The following is a 22,367-nucleotide window of genomic DNA, read 5'->3' on the forward strand; positions in this document are numbered from 1 at the left end:
TGCGCGTAACCCTTACACAAAAGATTCCTTTGTAGCTTGTCACAGATAACGTCATTCATACATACATTGTCTGTCAGTATGTCCCGTGAGTTATCGCAGTCATGTTTTATGTGTTTTCTCTGATTTAAATAAATCACTCGCAGTAAATGTCACCTGATAAATCATTATTTTTTTAAATCTCGACTACCACATGGGCCATAAATGCGACACCCTTGTCACAAATAGCCCACAACCATTGATATCACAAACAGTGTCACACTTTTAATAACTGTAAGTTAATCTAATAAGGGCCACCATGTAAACATAGTTATGTGCTCTTACGGCACATTGTAGCCACGCATGGTTATTCATCAGACAGCCATCAGGCATGCCCACACCAAGTCACATGCTTGATGCCTTCATTTCATAGCCGTGCCACCACTTGCAAAGCAACCCTACGCATGGAGGAGCGCAGAAACGTAAGACATGCATAAAAGATACAACTTGTTTATAGATATGTATGTCAAACTGTATCTTTCCTTTTCAGATACTCAACGTGAAGGATCTGTAAGTAACAAGATCCCACCACACTCACAGCGCACTTTAGGGCATGCGTTGATATATATACTTGGAGTGGCCTCCCAGTTTTTTGGCCATACCCACTTTCATGGTCCTGAAGAAAGCCTCATGAATATCGTAGAAGGCCGAAACTAGGAGACCTACACTTTCTAGGGATATTTAGGCACATTTTTACCTCACTTGCATCCCGACTATGGGGGTCATTAGGATGGCGGTCGGAAAATCACTCCGACCGCCATGGTAGCAGGAAAAGACCACCCACGAGGACCGTGGCTTAACCGCCGGTCCGATTAGTATGTTCCACAGTCGAAATCCGACTGCGGCGGTTGGTTTCTGGCGTTTAACATTACAGCGGCTGCTGCTGCCAGCAGCACCGCTGTGATGTGGAAAGGAGCATGTCCTGCATTTCCCTGCACTGCGTGGCAGGCACTGCACAGTACCTGCCACCCGGTACAGGGAAATGTAGGGGGTACCCCCCAGTGCACCCACCCCCCCACACATTGGGGGCCCGCAATGGGCCCCAAAGACATTCTCCGCTGCCCTTTTCATGGCGGTTTCACTGCAGCGGAGAGGCTGGCTACCGCACGCATCATAATCGTGCCAGCGGTGCCTGGCCCTGATATGCATGCATTGTCACAGTCCAGCTTCGCCCGCTTGGGCAGCGGGCGGACACCAACCGGTGGAGAACCGTGGTCATGACCGCGATGGTAATCGAACTGGCGGTTTTACGGGTTCCGACCACGGGCGGATAGCCGCCGCCGGCCCGGGGGTTGCCACCGCCATATAGTCGGCGGCCATCCACCCGCCATCATAATAGACCCCTATGTTTTTACTCAGGTCCTAGGACCCTTCTATTAAAACTTTTATAAGGGTATTTCCTAGAGACATTTTTATCATTTATTCACACTTCACTTAGCACTTCACTTTTCACCAGAATCCGCTCCACTGTAAATCAGGCGTTGAAGGATAGCTGGAATGCACTCGGCAATCCAGCTGGACCCCAATGATGAAGCAGGCCACCTACTAGGTAGGTGGGTGAGGGGTTTCCTAGGACAACCACTGGTTGTCTGCGTTCCTCTACCAGGGTGAAAGTCAGCAACAATGACCATAACCCGTTAAGGACTTGTCCACATTGTTTTTGCATATTCCTCGGGGAAAGGGACAAATACCTGTTCCATTTTCTTACTCTCTAGTTGTTCACTTGTATCTTTACTTCAGACACCACCATTAATGTATTATATAATATGTGACAGAGAAATACTACGCAATGGTGTCAATTTTACAAGAACATCACATCCAAAAAGAAATATGTACACAATATACATTTGATACAAAATTGCTACATAACTACATGCATAGCTTTACATTTATAAGTGTCCAGCAGATATATTCACACATTGTACTCATTGTGAAGTAGTTTTAATGATAACCATCAAAGGATACACAGTTCCCTCAGCTGGGGACATCTTATGACCCTCAGAGTTAAGGTCCCAAACGTACCATATGGCCCCTAGTGGTCGGAGTTCATTCTGCTGATCATAGAGGTATCAATACTCTCTTTGCCTCTCACATATTTGATTTCTTCTTCATATTTTGGGGAATAACTGTCTCCTGGCTACATTTATATATACACACCGGTGCGTTGGGACCTTTTTGTGGCTCCTGGATAATTCTAGGAAAGGTCTTCCTCAGGGCAGGAACTGCACGTGTGTGGGGCCATGCATAAAATAGAGAGCATAAGGTGGGAATTCATGCTAGTCTTCCAAGACTGCTTCATAAATTAAATTATTTTTTTAAACAAAACATGCTTGCTGATGGCCCATGTATATCAGAAAGACTTTTTAATACATAGTATCAGTTGGAGAGAAGCACTGGGAGTGACATGGTAGACATACCGTTTGAAGAACCCTGAAGAAGGGGGCTCCACCTTCAAGGAGTATTGACAGGGTCAGCGGCGCTGGGCGCTTTCCTTCCCTTCACGCCAGCACGCATTGGTAGGTAGAATGGCTGGAAATACAAAACGGCTGAGTGTCAGGGAACCTGTACAGCTAAAAACATGTATGAAGGTGCTGCGATACTATTTAAAAAGGCATGCCTGCTTTATTTGTTTCTATGCCCGGACAGGGGGAAGTGCAGTCCATGTCTGTTTTACGACATCATGTGACCGCACTTCATATATGGTGAACATCATTGTAATAGATAAACTGCATTGTAATACCATGGATATTGCTAGGAAGGGAGCTTAGTCAAGTATAACAGCACATCTGTGAGGCATGATGTCACGTATGTGCATGTAAAGAAACTGTAAATTAATTTGGCTTGACCAGAAATCACCAAGGAGCGATGTGAGCAGTTCTCATTGTTTTTGTGTAGATAAAAACACATGTTGGTGTATGTTGTGGATTTAAAAATGAAAAAATAAGTAAAAAGTACAAGGTAAAGGTTACTCAACATTATTGAGTGCAGGAATAAAACCTCACTAGTGGTGATGACTTAACCATGAGTGATCCGGACACAGAAAAACAGCCATCTAGGGGTTCCTTACGGAGTGTGATGAACAGCGTGTTGTGAAATATCTCGACTGGCATATGCAACTTCACCCATGGTTTCGTTGGGAAAGACAGTGTGGAGAGTGTGCACCGGAGAGCAAATACCCAGCTGACAAAATGTTGGAAAAGGCGCATTAGGAGTAGCGCATGATCGGTTAGCGTGTTGACCAGCATCAAAGGGTAAAACCGGCTACAAGGACACACCTTAGTTAGGCAGGTTGCCCATCTGGTAATGCTCTCGTATGGGAGCCCACTGGCTTTTTACTTGGGTCCCTCAGGGTGGCACAGAAAGTGCTGCAAGCCTTGGGGACCCCTTTACTGCCCATTCCCTGGTTACCCCTGGTGCCACCTACTAGTGGTTGGCATTGCCAATTTACAATCAACAGTTTTTGGGGAGATCACTGGCATTGGGACCTGGGCATCAGGTTCCAGTGCACATCCAGAGTCATAACCATCAGCATTGAAGCAAACATTGGCTATTTGGGGGGGGGAGGGGCTGACCACAAAAATGAGCACTCTTCTACTTTTCCTCATCTTGTAAAACAGAACCTGCAGTCCCACCCCTGCCATTTGCTGGATGACTTTGCTCAGGAAGACAAATCTGCATCTTCTTGTTAAACACAAGTCTTCATGGGGTTTTTACGTGTTGCCTGGTCCCTTCCTTTTCATTGCAGTGCCTGGGTCTCCTCCCTCCAGCTACATCTTCTTGTTAAACACAAGTCTTCATGGGGTTTATACGTGTTGCCTGGTCTCTTCCTCTTCATTGCAGTGCCTGGGTCTCCTCCCTCCAGCTATGTCTTCTTGTTAAACACAAGTCTTCATGGGGTTTCCACATGTTGCCTGGTCTCTTCCTCCTCATTGCAGTGCCTGGGTCTCCTCCATCCAGCTACATCTTCTTGTTAAACACAAGTCTTCATGGGGTTTATACGTGTTGCCTGGTCTCTTCCTCTTCATTGCAGTGCCTGGGTCTCCTCCCTCCAGCTACATCTTCTTGTTAAACACAAGTCTTCATGGGGTTTCCACATGTTGCCTGGTCTCTTCCTCCTCATTGCAGTGCCTGGGTCTCCTCCATCCAGCTACAGGAGCACAGGCAATACACTTCCATTGCTTGGGAAGTTATTCTAACCCCATCCTGTCTCATGCTAAACAAGGGCCTTCAAATGGATTCTACTTTGCTTTGGTAATTAATACAGTGAAGCAACCTTTAAGGGTAAACATCATAAGACATCCGCTCCCGGATTCGCAGAATAACCTTTTCATTGTTTGCATTATTTACCATGTGTAGTCTCTGATAGTATCACGAGGCTACTGCTTCTTTCAAACACCACCTAAAGCTATCCCTATGTATGTGTCAAGCCATTACTTCACACTCCTAACCCATGAGCTGATCTTCTGCTGAATCAGTGGTCTAGCGATAGCCAACAGTGGACCCTCTGTTCACTGATTCTAGGGCCTACCAATAGAACCTAACATACAGCTATTTCACATGCAAATAATGACGTTTCTTGCTTCATTCTCTCAGGGCATGCTATCTCGAAAGTCTACTCTTTTTCCTAAAATCCAGCAAGAAAATGTTGACATTAAATTAAACCATCCGATTGTCATCTTTCCTTTTTTCTTTCAATGACCTTCTCATTTCAACCATTCTCTACATCATGGGCATGTTCGCCTTCATCATAATTAGGGCTACCTGTTTTCCATTTTTACTTATTTTTACAGATAAATACAGACAGAAAACATTTATTTTTGTGTCTGAATTTATTTTTAAATGTGGATAAAAACAGAAATTGTGTTGTTTTTTAAGTAATTCTAAACTCTGTTTGTCATGACTGCCAAGCCAATAGCTGGTTTGATTGATAGGAAAGGGGGTTAAAAAAGAAAGGGATATTAGTAAAGAGGCTTTAACATCAGTAGATATACAAAAGACTGATACTGAAATTTGCATGTTTTCATTGATATACCTTCAGCGGGTGTTCACAGCACTGAAACCTGGCACTCATTCAAGCATGAGTGCATATTTACCAGTTAAATAAATGTGGAAATATACTAATTTCAGCTTCATTTTTTCACAGAGAACAAAATAAATATGGATAAAAACAGATGAAATTTGCCAAAAATAAATATGGATGAATACAGACGGAAATGTCCCAAAAATAAATACCATAAAACCGGGAGCCCTAATCATAATTATTCTGTTTCTTCAAATTCCCTGCATCTCCTCTCAAAGGCCAGGGCTTGTCCTGCACTCAGCTGTATCTAATCTCTTCTAGCTCATTTTCTAATCCCACCAATCATCTTCATGAACTCGTGCGCCATCCACTAATGTTCACATCTGGTTCCTAATAATGTAATTTACCACAAAGACAGTGGTGTGAATGCAAGGAAGGGTCTGTTGGGGGGCCCAAGACTAATCCCAATAACCAACTGTAGCAATGATCACTGGATTAACCCCTGACCTTAGGTTCAGGAGCAGCATGTGCACTAGTGTAAAGCACTACAATACCTCAGCAGAGATAGTAAGTGCTATGAATCCCCATAGAGTTCACAAAGGCATACGTTTCCATACATCAACCTGGCCCGTGCCTGACTGATGCTCATATTGAACGGTAACGCGTGCAGGGGTGTAGCTTGCATTGGTGCAGCTGGTACAGTGACACTGGGGCCCAGAGGGATGAGGGCCCATTGAACCCTGATTAATGCTGTTTTTCAGAGTTCAAAAAGCAGCCAGAGGTCCATTTCCTTCTTTGCACTAGGGCCCATGACACACTTGGTACACCAATGAATAAGTGTAGTGCTTACACGTTGCAACGTGCTTTGTCTTTAGTGGACCAAGTCATTAGCCTAATGTGTGAACTTTTCCGATTGAATTAAATATTCTATGTTCTCTAAGCTTTCGTGATTGCAAAATCAATCTGATTCTGAGCTTACAAAGTTGGGAAGTGATAAAACACATCTCCATATACTTGCAGGTTCCATAGACTCCAGTATTAATGGAACTTTTAGCACTTACTGTCTAGGTCCTTTAATCACCTTTATGTTCAGATCCATGACAGGAAAGGAGCTACAGAGTGCTGAATGGCTTTGTGGATTCTTAGGTTGTGTGTGGAATATAACTTTATATGCAATAAACTACTTTTCTTTTCATAAAAAGTAAAAAGTAAACAATTGATTGCACATTTGATAATTAAGGGGTACTGTTTTGTTTTACCTTCTCTTAGGGCCTGATTACGAGTTTGGCGGTGCGCTGCTGGGTCTGCCCCGCTGCCACACCACTAAACCCGTGGTCGGGCTGCCCGCCAGATTACGAGTGTTTCTCATGCCTGGCGGGCTTGGTTTTACGTTCCCATGGGGGTCACTGAGAAAATGGGCATCGCATTGGGAATGCCAAAAACAGTTCCTGCACCACATGAACTGTAAAGACCATTCCGTGCAGGAACTAGTGTGCCTGCACACTGGGGTGAGTTTGCCCCCCCTGTGTGAATCCACATGGCGTGAGGCACCTTTCCTCTCCACCACGGTTTTCATGGTGGTGGAACCGCCATGAAAACCATGGCAGCCAGGAATCTTGTAATTTACTTGGCGGGACTGCAGTGGTCCCGACCAGTATATTTCTGCCTCTTCTCCGCTGCACCACCACCAAAGAAAACCCTAGTTGTAATAGAGCATTCAGGAGACTGCCACGGCCGCACCCCACAGGCCTGGCGGTCTGTGGACCGCCAGACTCATAATCATGCCTTTAGTGTCTAGCATTTATAAACCTCTTGATTAAACCTTGGACTGCTCTACCATTTTGAGTCAAGTTCTAATGGAGTGTTCCTGGAAATTCAATTATGGCTACAATATCATAGTGGGCCTAGGACACCAGTGGTAAATCAATCAATCAATCAATCAATCAATCAATCAATCAGGTATTTGTTAAGCACGACTACTCACCTGTAAGGGTCTCAAGGCGCTGGGGGTGGGGGGCTGCAGGTTCCGGGCCATCAAGGAGGGGGTCTGTCGAAGAGCCAGGTTTTGAGGTTTCTTGCGAAGATGGGGAGCGATGTTGTCTGTCTGAGGTGGGGCGGAAGTGCGTTCCAGGCTCTGGCTGAGAGGAAGGAGAAGGAACGGCCTCCTGATCTGGTCTCTCTGGTGCGGGGGACCACGGCGTAAGAGAGCAGGGCTGATCGTAGGGTCCTTCGGGGTGCGTGGAATTTTAGTCAGCTGTTCAGGTATGCTGGTCCGGTGTTGTGGAGGGCCTTGTGTACGTGGGTGAGCTTCTTCAAGGTGACTCTAGCCTCAATGGGGAGCCAGTGGAGTGTGCGGAGGTGCTGGGAGATGTAGCAGTGTCTTGGCAGGTTGAGGACCAGTCTTGCGGCGGCATTCTGGATGTTCTGTAGCTTGCGGGTGAGGGTTTTGTTTGTTCCGGCGTAGAGTGCGTTGCCGTAGTCGAGTCTGCTGGTGACCAGGGCGTGAGTGACGGTCTTCCTGTGTTCAAGGGGGATCCATTTGAAGGTCTAATGGAGGAGGCAAGGGTGTGGAAGCAGGAGGACGAGACGGATTTGATCTGGCGGTCCATTTTGAGCTCGGAGTCAAGGATGATTCCCAGGTTGCGTGTGTGGTCCGTGGGGGTGGGCAGATTCCGAGGGTGGGGGGCCACCAGGTGAAGTTCCAGGCATCGCGGTTTGGGCCCATGATGAGTACTTCTGTTTTGTTAGTGTTTAGTTGTAGTCAGCTGTTTTTCGTCCATTTGGCGAGGGCTTCCATGCCTTCTCGAAAGTTGTGTCTGGTGGTGTTGGGTTCGTTGGATAGGGAGAGGATGAGTTGGGTGTCGGATGCGTATGACACAATGTTGAGTCCATAGGTTCTGACGATGGGGGCTAGCAGAGCCATGTAGACGTTGAAGATTGTAGGGGTGAGGGAAGAACCCATGGGGACTCTGCAGGTGGTTGGTGTAGGGTACAAGAGAAGAGGGGGAAGTCTGACCCGCTGCGTTCTGCCAGAGAAGAAGGAGCGGATACAGTTGTGGGCCTTGTCCTGGATCCCTGCATCATGGAATCTGCATATTAGGGTGCGGTGAGAGACTGTGTCGAACGCTGCTTAGAGGTTGAGATGGATGAGGGCTACTGTTTCTCCTTTGTCCAGTAGGGTGCGGATGTCATCTGTTGGGGAGAGGAGGGCAGTTTCCGTACTGTGTTTTTTTCTGAAGCTGGATTGGGAGGAGTTGAGGATGTTGTGCTCTTCGATGAAGGTGGCGAGTTAGCTGTTGATAGCTTTCTCAATGACTTTCGCTGGGAACGGGAGCAGGGAGATGGGTTTGCAGTTTTTGAGGTCGGGGGTTCCGCCAAGGGTTTCTTTAGGAGTGGGTTGACCTCGGTGTGTTTCCAGTCATCGAGGAAAGAGGCAGACGCCAAGGAGCAGTTGATGGTGTGGCAGAGCATGGGTGCGATGGTGTCGGCAGCTCTGTTGAAGATGTGGTGGGGGCAGGGGCCTGTGGGAGCCCGAAGTGGATTGTCTTCATAAACTTCAGTGTGTCTTCGGTGATGAGGGCTGTCCAGTTACCAATCGCTGGGTTCCGGGGTGATTCAGTGTGTTGGTTGTCTTCGTCGAAGTTGTCGTAGATGCTCTTGATTTTGTAGTGGAAAAAGGTGCTGAGTTTGTCGCAGAGGTCTTGTGAGGGAGGGATGTCAGAAGATTCGCGGGTGGGTTGGGCGAAGATGCTGAAGAGTTCTTTGCTGTTGTGTGCATGTGTGGAGATTCTGTCTTCAATCGCTTTTTTTCTAGTTTTTCTGATGAGTTGGCGGTGGGCGTTGATGGCTGCCCTGAAGTTGTTGTGGGCTTCTGTGGATTTGGTGTTCCTCCAGGCCTTTTCGAGTCGGCAGCAAGTGCGTCTGGACTCTCGAGGTTTGGTGGTAAACCATCTGGCTTTCTTAGCGTGGGTGTTGTTGTTTTACTTGAGGGGGGCTAAGGTATTGGTGCTGTTGGAGATCCATCTGTGCAGGTTTCGGGCAGCTGTGTTGGGGGTCGTCGTTTTCTGCGAAGGTAGGGGTGGAGTTGCTGAGTGAGGAGGTGAGCTGATCGTCGGTGATTCTGGTCCAGTTTCTTCGTGGGAGCAGGTGCTGGTGTCTGTGGATGGTGGGGGTTCCGACAGTGAAGTAGACGCCTTGATGGTCAGCCCATTCGAGTGGCTGAAGGTGATGGAGTTTCCTGTTGTGAAGAGGGGGTCGAGGGTGTGTCCTGCTGAGTGCGTGGGTTCGGTTACGATCTGGCGGAGTCCAATGTTGTGGAGGTTGTCCAGGAGGGATATGGTGTTGGGGTCCAGTTGGTTGTCGAGGTCTCCCAGCAGGGTGTAGCTGGTTGATGCGATGGCTTGCGGGGAGATGATGTCCGTGATGGAGTTGGCGAAAGCTCCGCGGTGCCCGGGGGGTCGGTAGATGAGGGTTCCTTGGAGGGTGGTGGTAGGGCTGGTCAGATTCTTGAAGTGAAAGTGTTCCATCAGGTCTGTGGGCTCGTCGGGGAGTGTGCTCAGGAGGAGGATGGATTTGTAGACAATGGTGTTTCCTCCTCCCGGGCGGTTGGGGCGGTCCTTCCTTGAGATCTTGTATCCTTGTGGAATGGCGATGCATTGCAGGGTCTTTGGTTCGGTAGTGTTCTTGTGGGCGGGTTGTGCTGGGTCTGTGTTCTTGGTGGTGCTGTAGGTGAGCCGGCATCAGTGACTGCTGATGGTTCCGTGGGTGTCAGCTGGTGATGCTAGCTTGCAGTTGTTGTTGTTGTGGCCTGGGTTGAGTGCGTGGAGTGTCGTTGGATCGTAGCATTGGCGTCGCGGAGGGCCAGGGTTCCTGGCACTGGTTGCAGTCGGGTAGCGGACGGGCTTGCCTTTGGAGTGCCTTTGGCATGACAGTGGCATGCCCACTGCGCGTGGCCGCCATTAAGTAGGGGTCGGAGAGGGCTGAGCAGCTGGGAGGTGGGAGCAGGGAGGGAGCTGGATTGGGCCGGTCGCACTGGTCGTGCTGGGGTGGAGGGGCCGCGGGGGCAGCAGCGGTGGGGAGAGCAGGTGGGAAAGAGGGGATAAAAGGAACAAGAGGAAATAATGGAAATAGAAGGAAATAAAGAGGAATAAGGCAAAAAGCAGAAAAGTGCAGCCAAGCAGAAAAGAGAAGAGGGTAAAAACAAGTGGAAACGTAGCGGAGCGAGAAAAAGGAGACAGAGGTCCACTGGACCACTAGGGATGAGGCGCTGGTAAAACCTGCGGGTGGAGGAGGGCCTGGAACACCAACACTCGAGAGTGCAGGGGCTCAGGGGAAACCATTTCATTGACAATGAGTTAGTGGTCTTGCTCGCCTGTCCCCACAGTGGCCGCCATTAAGTAGGGGTCAGGGTGGGCTGGGCAGCTGGGAGGCAGAAGCGGGGAGGGGAGCTGAATTGGGCCGGTAAACTCCTTCAAACACTTATTCAAATATATGCAACAAACAGAGTAGCTACTTACTCGAACAACTGGCTTGGTGCTTTAGCAAGACGCACTTCCCAGGGAACAGAGGTTAAGTGCAGAGTAGTCTTTGCTGTGGTCTGCGCAATGAAAAAGCTGAGAGCGTACTTGTCTGGGACTCACATCTGGACTCAGAAAGACGACAGGCCCCTCAGGTGGCTAGTGCAAATGAGGGGTGAGAATCCAAATTTGTTGAGGTGGTCCATCTCCCTACAGGGAATGTACTTTCTGGTGGAACACTGTCCTAGGTTAGACTACTACAGTGCTGATGGTCTATCCAGGTTGTTCTGCCTTAGTGATGAGAACTCCCAGGAGGTTGGGTAGTTCTCTCCATAGACATCTGGGGGACTTGTGTTAGACATTTCAGCCTTAGGATGATCTTCCCTGAAATGGTTTGCCTACTTACCTCCATGTTTGTGATAACAATTTGCTTTGTTGGCCTTCGGGCTCTGTACACTTTACCACTGGTAACCAGTGCTAAAGGTATTGTGCTCACTCACCTAAATATTGATTGACTGGCTCACACCTGACTGACCTACTTAATAAACCTATAAGTGCCTTGTGGTGTGATATACCATACACCCAGGGCTTGTAAAATGAATGCTACTAGTGGGCCTGCAGCACTTGTTTTGCCACCCACTGAAGTAGCACCTTAAAACATGTCGCAGGCCTGCCATTGCATCATGAATGCAGTTTTAATCTGCCGATGGGACTTGGCATTATAACCCTCTTGCCAAGTCTTAAACTCCCCTTTCATTACATATACGTCACCCCTAAGGTAGGCCCTTGGCAGCCCATAGGCAGGGTACATTGCAATTAAGAGCTTAGACATGTACATTTAAGTTTTACATGTCCTGGTAGTGAAAATCGCCTGCATTTGTTTCTCTACTGTATGGCCTACCTATCCCATAAGATAAAATTGGGTTGCCTTATTACATTTCCTATGCGCTAACTTTTGACCAGGTAACCAGTTCATATTTGGTATATATGAAATTGTGATGAAAAATCCTCTTTACTGGTAAAGTCGGGTTTTTAATTACAATTTTGGAAATGGCACTTTTAGAAAGTTGGCATTTTCCTGCCCTTAGCCATTTTGTGCCTGCAGCCTGTCTTCGGTCACATGACTGGGTGTAAGTGACAGTTACAGATGTGCCAACTGCTGGGAGGATGGAGGATGAGCTGAGCACAGCCCCACTTGCAACTGAATAGGGTGTGCCCTGAATTTACGCAACGTATCTGCAGCAGGCTTAAAGCCAGGGGAGTCAGGAAATCCCATGCACTTCAAAGAACCTTTCTAGAAGTTTCTCCCAACTACCAGAAGGAATGGCACCAGGCATCAAAATAGTACCCTAACACGCGCTCTTCAGTCCATTTGTGGTCCTGCGGAAGGACTCTCAGAGGTCTACCTACTGTGATTTGCTGTGCACTCTGTCAGACTGCTGCTGTACATGAAAGGACTGCCCTGCTGTCTGGAGCCTGCCTTGAACCTTCTGAGTTCAGCCCTGCTGTTGAGCCCTGCCATTATACCTGCACCCTGGACTATCAGAATGACTCCAAGGCTAGTTTGCTGGTCTCCTGTTCAGAGCCACAGGGACAAATAAGGCTCCCACCATCTATAACCCATGTCTGTAACCAAACAGAGTGAGTCCTAAATCCCCAAGTGCTGCCTCTCCAGTCCTGGACCTTTAGTTGTGGTGCTAAATGTGCTCTGATGGCCAAAACCCCAAACTGAGGACTTTGAAATTTTTAGGCCTGAGATCAACCTGCTCGCATATTTTCACCCAAGGTGCATCACGGGTCAGATTGATTTTTCTACTTCTTCCGGTACAATCTTTTCCACAACAGTAAATCCTGTTCAGCAATCCTTCACCAAAGGGGTCTCTGGCCTCGTGGAACTGTCTTTGGCTACAGCCCTCTGCCTCGTCCCGCTGGAGATTTTCAACTTCCTAAAAAGAAAGTAAGGGCCTGCTTACGAGTTTGGCACATTGGTGCAATGCTGCCTCTGCTGCGTCAAACCCATACAAGGGCGAGTTTACGGCCGGCGGTCTTTTGCCTTTCCCATGGCGGTGCCTAGAAAAGAGGAACCGCAATGAGAATGGCAAAGAAGTTCCAGCACGGCATGGACGTCGACATCCATACAGTGCTGGAACTTTGTGGGAATACAGGCAAGAGGGCACATGTTGTGCCCCCCTGAATTTACCCCCATGACGGGGGGCACTTTTTTCCTCCACCACCAGCCTTTTGATGGTGGGCTTGCACCATGAAATGCTGGTGGTGGCCGAACTCATATTATGCTGAGTCGGACTGCGCCAGTCCCCTGTCAGCATCTTGCATTGTGGCAACTGTTCACTGGTGCAGCCGGCTGCCCCAGCAATCCGACTTTCAAAGTTCTAATCAGCAAAAAGGTGGACCGCCACCCCTGCGCCACCATGAGTCTGGTGGTCTTACGACCGCCAGGCTCATAATCAGGCCCTAAGTCTGAATGCAGAAATCTTCACCGCTATCTCGAGCCAAAGCTCCCTGATGACGACGCTCCCTCCTCATACACCTTGTCCTGCAGAACTTTACCTTCCCAGAACATTTTTCTCAAACTTTCCTCTAAGGCCGAAGGTAAGCGCGGACCGGGCCCAATCCCCTTCTTGCATCTGAACCGAGTTCCACCGTGGTCTGCCATTTTTTTCGACTTTGACCTGGTCTCTGCAGTTGGTGTTTAGATCTTTTAGGTGCAAGTTTTTACAAAAACCTTTAAAAATGTATAACTACAGTTCTATTGATTGTTTTTTTTTTGGTGTCAAACAATTTAATAAAATGTACTCTATTTTTTCAAATTGGTGAGGGATTTTTCTTGTGTTGTGTTTCGACTGATTTTTGTGGAAGGCTGCCCAGGGTACCGAGGGTTAAGCACAGGTTAATTTAGCGACTTTTATTTTTGTGGTTCACCCTACCAGGGATTGTGGCTGTTGCTTGAATAGGGCAGGTCAGTCAACCAACAACCCAATTTCTCACAGGGTCAACACCCACTCCAGTGTGCCATCAGAGTACGTTTTCTGTCAAGTGAGACAAACAGACCACTCCCCTATCCGCCAAACTCTAAATTGACCCTTTGCAAAATGTTAAAACTTAGCTGGGGAGGGGTTCCATGTCATGTATAGGACCTTCCACCAGTTCTGGAATTTTTAGCTACAACACGTTTTTTGCTGGGTTTTTGAGTAAAACATGAATGCTGATGACTGACAAGCTAAGAATGGCCAATGTTGGCAACCAAGCCATAAACAGACCATGTGGTCGAGATGGCAGAGAAAGCCTTTTAAATGGAGATTCCAGCACCTCACTGCTACTGGGCTAAGCTGAGGAATCCTTGGATAAAGAAACGAGCATGCTAAAAGAAATCACATACAGAACAATGTCTGAAGAAACGTTTAGAAAGGAAAACTTGGTGGATCCCGGCAACAGCACTATGACGCGCCCATGGTTAACAGGTGATGCTGCACAAGGGATGCCAGTAGTTTTACAACTATGTGGTATTAGCGTTCCTAGAAGATATCCTTGCTGTGGACTCTCTGGCCCCCCAGGCTGTTGGCAGCTGATTACTGTCATGAGGATGGATGCCAGTGACTTGCAGCGTTAGTTTGCATTTCAAGATCAAAGCAAACAAGGCCTGACTTTTTACTGCTGCAAATAGACTCCATGGGGGAGGCTGTGTGAGAATATTCCTGAGAAGCTGCTTAACATAATTTAGTCTGACTATAAATGTCCTCCTCTTTTGTACTGACCACTACTGCACACCTGACAGCTCCTCTCCACACTAAACACCACTGCGTGCTGGGCAGTTCACACTCTGCTCACGAGAGCCCCAAGTCTCATCTCCTCACTTCTGGGCACTGCACGTCTGGCACGGTAGTCTGCCTACCCCACCCCAACAGGTGAGTGTGAGGGTGCCCAGAGCAGGGGAACCCTAGAAGGAGGGCAGACACCATGCCTACCAATGCTAGGTGCTAATTCTGCTCAAGCGGTGTAAGTGATCTCATTTCTACCTGGACCCATGTCATTTTGCGGGGCTTACTACCTATTGTAGGGATGCAGAGGGTGCAGCTGGGCCAGGGGGTCGTGGGGGGGGGGGGGGGGGTTGTGAACCCTACCATGAGTGCACTCCATTTATGTTTTTGTTGAATTTATTTGTGTCATAAGTATTGTTGTTAGCTGCACGAATAGTGTTCATACTATTCACGTTCCATTGATGATGGCTGCCATAATTACTGGTGTCATCTAATCACATTTATTTAAGTTATCGCTGTTGCTGTAATTATGGTGACATTTGCTGTTGTATAGTTTTGTGCTGTATTGTACTGTGTTGTATTGTGTTGTGTTGTGTTGTACTGACAGAGGTAGCAGCTGATCTTTGAAAATAGGGCCTTAGTAACACTCAACCTATGTCAATGAGGGAGTAAACAAAGCAGAGGGACAGGCTGCAAGGAGGGTTCGAGGGATAGGGCTTCTACCACGAGAACATTTTAAAAATATGGGCTGAAACTGCATTTTGCTGCACATTTTCCACTTACATTTTCAAAAGAGCACATGACTTCTGAGACTTGCCAACTGTGGTCCTTGGCCTCCATGGTCCTTTCCTTCTCATTCCAATATTCCTGCTCTTCCTCTCTCCCCCATACACTTCCTCCTCCTCATCCCATTTTTTCTAGTTGACCCTTCTCAACCACTGCCCACACCAGTTCTCGAACTTCTCCTCCCTCTTCTCCTTGTCGCTGGTTGAGCCTTCTTCACACCACCGCCCACACCTGCTCTTGTACTCTTCAACCCCCTCTTCTCCTTGTCGCTGGTTGAGCCTTCTTCACACCACCGCCCACACCAGCTCTTGCACTCTTCAACCCCCTCTTCTCCTTGTCGCTGGTTTAACCTTCTTCACACCACCGCCCACAGCTGCTCTTGCACTCTTCAACCCCCTCTTCACCTTGTCGCTGGTTGAGCCTTCTTCACACCACCGCCCACACCAGCTCTTGCACTCTTCAACCCCCTCTTCTCCTTGTCGCTGGTTGAACCTTCTTCACACCACCGCCCACACCAGCTCTTGTACTCTTCCACCCCCTCTTCTCCTTGTCGCTGGTTGAACCTTCTTCACACCACCGCCCACACCAGCTCTTCTACTCTTCAAACCCCTCTTTTCCTTGTTGCTGGTTTAACCTCCTTCACACCACCTCCCACACCTGCTCTTGTACTCTTCAACCTCATCTTCTCTTTGTGGATGGTTGATCCTTCTTCACACCACCAGCTCTTGTACTCTTCAACCCCCTCTTCTCCTTGTCGCTGGTTGAACCTTCTTCACACCACCACCCACACCAGCTCTTGTACTCTTCAATCCCCTCTACTGCTTGTCTCTGGTTGAACCTTCTCCGCACCACCGCCCACACCTGCTCTCATACTCTTCAAACCCCTCTACTGCTTATCTCTGGTTGAACCTTCTCCGAACCACCGCCCACAGCTGCTCTTGTACTCTTCCACCCCCTCTTCTCCTTGTCGCTGGTTGATCCTTCTTCACACCACCGCCCACAGCTGCCCTTGCACTCTTCAACCCCCTCTTCTCCTTGTCGCTGGTTGAGCCTTCTTCACACCACCGCCCACACCAGCTCTTGTACTCTTCAACCTCCTCTTCTCTTTGTGGATGGTTTATCCTTCTCCACACCACCGCCCACAGCTGCTCTCATACTCCTCATTTCCTTGAGAGGCCCATTGGTAAGTTCCTGGTCCCCCTCAATTCCATGTGATTCAGGCCCCTCTCAGGAAGTGCTCTACATCCTCTTTCCCCTACTTTCTCGCTCCTCTTAACCTTGTGTATTGTTGGGTTTCCCCATGCTCTTCATGTATCACTCTTCCCCCAGGTCTTCCCCCAACTTCTTCAGCCTCTTAACACCCCCTCCTTTGCAACACCTCCAACCCTTGAGGTAGTCTATGATCTTCGAACGGGTGCACCTTGGTTTTGGCTAGACTGTTCTTACTGAAGCAGGGTCAAGACTGATTTGCTTATGACTAGGTCCAATCTGAGGTTGCAGAGTGTGCATATTAACAATAGACTGGGATGCAGCCCTGAGGATTGACCTGTGGCTGGGGTTAATTTAAGCATCCCATCTATCCCTTTTTTGTACACTCTAATGAGGGAGCTGTCACTGTGTATTGATAATATATAATACTTACCTACCACATTTGAAGCCCAGAGAGCTTTCTGGATTATTGAGTAGGTAGTTACTCCATATGTTTCATTCATACAGTGTTTCAGGGTCTTGACAAGGTTAAATAGTGCTGGTACTTGTCTCAGGTTCCTGTGCACCCTTTGGGTGCATGGATGACAAGATGGCTCAGGTGGGACAAATCGGACAGAATTCAAATGTAAAAGTGAAGTCTTCAGTGGGTGCATAAACCAACCATCATAACATACTTCCATAAGAGTGTGTCTATCCAGCAGGTATTCATGGTTTCAATAGTTACCTGGAGCCATCAGGGGGGTTTATTGCACCTACAGGTATCTAAACCTTTAAATGCCAGTGGAGGACAATGGATTGAAGTTTTATGGTGAAGGGGTTTTTCGTATTTCCAGTTTGCAAGGATGTCAGTGTCATTGTAATTTATTGTAGTAACTTTAAATAATTGCACAATAAATCTGATTCAGATTCCAAGAGAACCTATGACCTAGAGGTTACACTCAGTGGTCAGTATAGGTGTCTAATACAATGAACTATCTCTGTACTAAATAAATCAATGTGCCTAGGTTGCATTGAGTAAAGACACTGATCTTTCGTAGTATTTTCTGTTCCATTGGCCTGCAGTTTATAAACACTTCTCTGCAACAGGCACCTTTCCCACTTCACTAACCAAACGAGATGAAAAACTGTGAGTTGTAAGTTACCTCTTTAGCAGAAAACGAACTCACTCATTGCTATCATTGCTAGGCAGGATCAGGGACGATGTGAAACTTCAAGCAGGTATGAGACAGTGTGTCCCCAAAAGGCACCCAAACACAATATGAAAATCAGCATTCAAAAGAAATAAATCCCCTGGAGGAAGTAGTAAAACACAAACTATAAAGGTTTATTCAATAATTCAAGGTGCACTAGAGAAGGCGAAAATAATATGCATAATAATCAAATAGGTAATCTGCATAAGGCTCAACCCAAATGCAGCAAGAGAATGACATGAAGTCAAGGTAAAAGTATCCTGACTAAAGGTTGATGGGCCTTCCGTATACCTTGAGGGGTATGACACCGAACCAGGACTTCATGGAGGAGTCTGAATACAAACAGATATTGTCTATCTTCAGGAAGGATAATGGAAAAGAATGCTTGGCACGAGTCGATGATTTTGTACTAATCTGCAGGAATCTAAAACAAAATCACAGCAAGATTCGGTACCACAAGGCAACATGGAACTACAATTTTATTACCCTTTTATAGATCCTCAATTTTCAGCTTGTTTTTTTGTTGCCATCACAGGTGAGCTGCAGACACTACACATCATTTCTCTTAGAATTTGCAATGTTAACAGTTTTTTTATCACAGTTTTTATTCTCGCATCTGTTTCCTGTGTAAACTTGTTCTGAGGAGTTTGAAGATAAACTGCAATAGATTTCAGGCTGGATGGACACCAAGGGGCCAATTCCGATCCATGCCGGAAAAACTACGAGCTGTACGCGTGTTTTCCGTCCGACTCCTACAGCTGTATGAGCGAGCAAGTACGATGCGAGCTACGTGAAATTCACAGACCGAGTAGTTTCCGGGTCCGAACTGCTCCGTACGTCTCGGTCGGAAGCTAACCGTGGCGTGCAATGGATGCGATTTACGACCAAGCCAGTACGATGCATGCGTCGGACAGCCTGTGCGAGCCGGAGTGTCCGGCTCGCAAAACGTCCGGGTGGTTGCCTTTGGAGGTCCCTGTCGGACCCCCTGACACCTGCAGCCCTACGACTCGGACACAGGGGGAGACCCCAACACAGGCATGTACGGTGCGGATGGCACCGACGCGTACCCACTGTAAGGGGCGCACATGTCCACGACGTACCCATTCAGTCAATGGGAGCCCATGTACGCGTCGTTCGACCGGCTCCCATTGACTCCTATGGGAGTCCGTTCGAACCGAGTCCGGAAGCATACGGCCGCATCGTACTCGCTCAGTCGGACTGCAGGCCTCCAGCTCGGTCGGAAAACACTCCGGATCCGGCTCGGTCGGAGTGCTTTCCGACCCAAATCAGAATCGGCCCCAAAGAAGGTTATGGCCTAGGCAATTGTGGCCCGAGCAGTTCGCCTATACATGATTACCTTCAAGCATATGGCTGGTAAGAAGTGGTCACTTATCTGATCTTTGTAGACCTGAAGTCATTCTTCAAGCGGATCACTGAGAGCATATTGACAGACAGAATATTGAGCTACAAAAATATCGACACAAAAATATCGATGTCAAGAATATCGAAGTCCTATCTACATAACGGTAAGTACAAAAATAGCAAAAAAAAATATTATTGTCAAAAATATCGTTGTTGAAAATATCGTATTTTTATGTTTAAAAAATAATGTAAAATAAAGTAAATAAAACATATAATTAAAAAACACATAGTTAAAATTGTTTTAAAATGTTTAAAATTATAACTAATACATATAGGTGCCGATTCCGATCCGGTAAAAAAAATTACCGTACGACTCGTATCCGTATTTATTTACGTACGAGTCGCACAAGTACCGTACAAACTGCCAAGTACGATTGGGAACTGAGAAATAACTACAAATAGTGTTGGGAAAAGTCTACGAGCGCGCGTCGGGAAGTGTCTACGTCCGAATATCGTCGGGAAAAGTGTACAAAAGTGATCCGGACAGTTTCACTTACAAATCGTAAAACACAAGTCCAAGCGCGCAAGTACGATCCCGACCGTCCGTCCGAATACAGAATCGCACGTAAAAAGTCCCATACGGAGCCAACGCAGTAGCACACATGTACACGGGTAAACTCATGCCCGTGTACGAGGCGTACAGTCCCCCCACCCCCAAATATGTCAGCACCGTACACCACCCTGTCCGCACTGTACCCCAGCCCCGCAACTGTACGCGCTGTACCGCCCCCATGTACACGACGTACCCCCCCATGTATGCACCGTACCCCCATGTACGTGCCGTACCCCCCCTGTCCGCACTGTACCCCAGCCCCGCACCTGTACGCGCCATACCCCCCCATGTACGCGCCATACCCCCCCTGTAGGCGCATCACCCCGCATGTACGCGCCGTACCCCCTCCCCATGTACGCGCCGTACCACCGCATGTACGCACCGAAGCCCTGCACTGCATGTACGCACTGCACCCCCAGCCCCCCCACCGCATGTACGCACCGAAGGCCAGCACCGCATGTACGCACTGTACCCCCAGCCCCCCCACCGCATGTACGCACCGAAGCCCTGCACCGCATGTACGCACTGCACCCCCAGCCCCCCCACCGCATGTACGCACCGAAGGCCAGCACCGCATGTACGCACTGTACCCCAAGCCCCCACCGCATGGATGCACTGAAGCCCTGCACCGCATGTAGATACAGTACCCCAAGCCCCCCACCGCATGGACGCACCGAAGCCCTGCACCGCATGTACGTACTGTACCCCCAGCCCCCCACCGCATGGATGCACCGAAGCCCTGCCCGCATGTACGTACTGAACCCCCAGCCCCCCACCGCAGGGACGCACCGAAGCCCTGCACCGCATGCATGTACTGTAACCCCAGCCCCCCAACGCATGGACGCACCGAAACCCTGCACCGCATGTACGTACTGTACCCCCAGCCCCCCACCGCATGGACCCACCCAAGCCCTGCACCGCATGTATGCCACAGCTGTTTGGAACGTTGGTCAGACAGACCAGCATAGCTGAAAAATCTGCCATGTGGCATAGGATTGTCGACAAGGTGAATGCTGTTGCGCCCATCCGAAGGATCAGGCATGAATGCCAAGCCAGGTGGTACGATCTGCGCAGGGCGGTCAAGAGGAAGATGAATGAAGAACATGCCCAGACCAACATCACTGGAGGTGGGCCGCCCCGCAGACCCGTACACTACCATCCCTGGGAGGAGAAGGTGATGGCCATGCTACCGCCGGTGGGACTACATGGAGTGGACGGCGTCGCAGAGCCTGGTGAGTACACAAACAACTCATGTAACTTGGGGGGAATGGCATCCACACCCCAACCACCCGAGGTGCAACTAGAGCAAAATTTTGGGGGAGGCTAAGAAAAAATTACGTGGGGGGATGAATCTTGTAAGTCATAGGCAGAGTGGAGCTGCAGGGGCTGTTAAAGGGGTGAAACAACAGCGAGGCCTCATCAACACGCAAATGGCCTGTTAAAGACCTGTGATGTGCTCGGGTGTGGCTGTGAGTGCGCTGGGAAGCTGTCTCATCCCGGGCTGCACACACGACGGGGGGGGGGCTGAAGCCCTGTGAGTCCAATGGATGTTGCGCACCTGCCAACCACAATGAATGCACGCACCTACCCCCAAGCACTCACCGCACACAACCACACCCAGAAACCACGCCCATGCCACAAACGTCACCATTCACCCATCACAAATCAAGGCAAGGCCATGTCCAAGGCTACAGCAACCAATAACAAAAGACTGGATGTCCGGGAGGCTGGGAGGGTGGGACACACACAACACATTGTCAAAATGAGACGCAGACAACAATGTCCTCAGCCCATATGGAATAGGTACATACCCATGCACAATGCACAGGGACTGGCAAAGTACTGACAAGGTAGCTGACACTGGGCCCTGCTGTATGCAGCACAAGGCCCTCCTGGGACCACTGTACACCCAAACACCAACTCCACAAGCACAGGTATCTAGCACAGGAACTCACGCACACTGTCATGCCAGCATGCACCATGAGGGGACACACACATCACCTGGGAGACCCAATGACAACTCACACTACACACAACACCAGGCCCGGTCACAACCCCCCCTAACACAAGAACACACCCCCAGGGCAGGCAACGGATTTACACACTCCCACAATGGACATGTGACACAACAAGACCAATCCAGAGCCAAATAAGCATCAGAGGCAACAATCTACAGGTCAAACACTCAGGAGAACATCCCAATCTGTCCCCCGCAACATACCCATCCCCAAGTGGACATTGAGAGGAATGCTAGGCACATGCATCTACCTGGAGGAACTGTGTCAAATAGAATATGTATGAAACATGGATGTGGCATGAAACAGCATTAACATTGTCTCTCTCTCACACACAGGGCAACGTCGATGATCTCCCCCCAACACTGGGGGGGAAGAATCACAGTCCCAGGCATCGCGTGAAGACGATCCCACCGGCAGCGACGACTCTCACCACTCCGTGGATGACCCCGACCAACCTGGCCCCTCTGGTGTACAAGCTCCTGCAGCACCTGCGACACGGTCCTCCGGGCACCCAGGAGGAGGCAAGCAACCCTGCAAATGCCATCCCTCAGGGGTCCCGGAGACCCGATGTACCCACAACAGCAGGCCAGGCTTGTGTGGGCAGGGGTGGCGGGAGTGGAGGCAGGCGGAGGCGCGAACCTGACCAGCCAACTCAGGAGCCCGGTCTGACACACATACGCAACATCCTGGACTCATACCAGCGTGACACCAGAGGCATGGACCAGGTCGTGGCCAGACTTTCCGGGATGCAGGGGACCCTCGATGAGATCAAGAACCTGCAGGTCGAGCATCATGCCAGTCACCAACAACACCAAGGACGGATGGAGGCAAGACTGGCTGA

The 22,367-nt window shown here is 48.9% G+C and overlaps 1 pseudogene across 1 annotated transcript in view; it reads left to right on the forward strand.

Moving 5' to 3' along the window:
* Positions 1 to 14,364: 14,364 nt before the first annotated feature.
* The window catches only part of LOC146808486 (TRPM8 channel-associated factor 2 pseudogene), a 161,917-nt pseudogene continuing 153,914 nt past the window's right edge, over positions 14,365 to 22,367 (forward strand). The window contains exon 1 of the transcript XR_014968034.1: positions 14,365 to 14,495. The product of XR_014968034.1 is annotated as a TRPM8 channel-associated factor 2 pseudogene (transcript). The remainder of the gene's footprint in view (positions 14,496 to 22,367) is intronic.

Source organism: Triturus cristatus, chromosome 8 (genome assembly GCF_964204655.1).
Source record: "Triturus cristatus chromosome 8, aTriCri1.1, whole genome shotgun sequence".
In the NCBI taxonomy this organism is placed as follows: domain Eukaryota; kingdom Metazoa; phylum Chordata; class Amphibia; order Caudata; family Salamandridae; genus Triturus; species Triturus cristatus.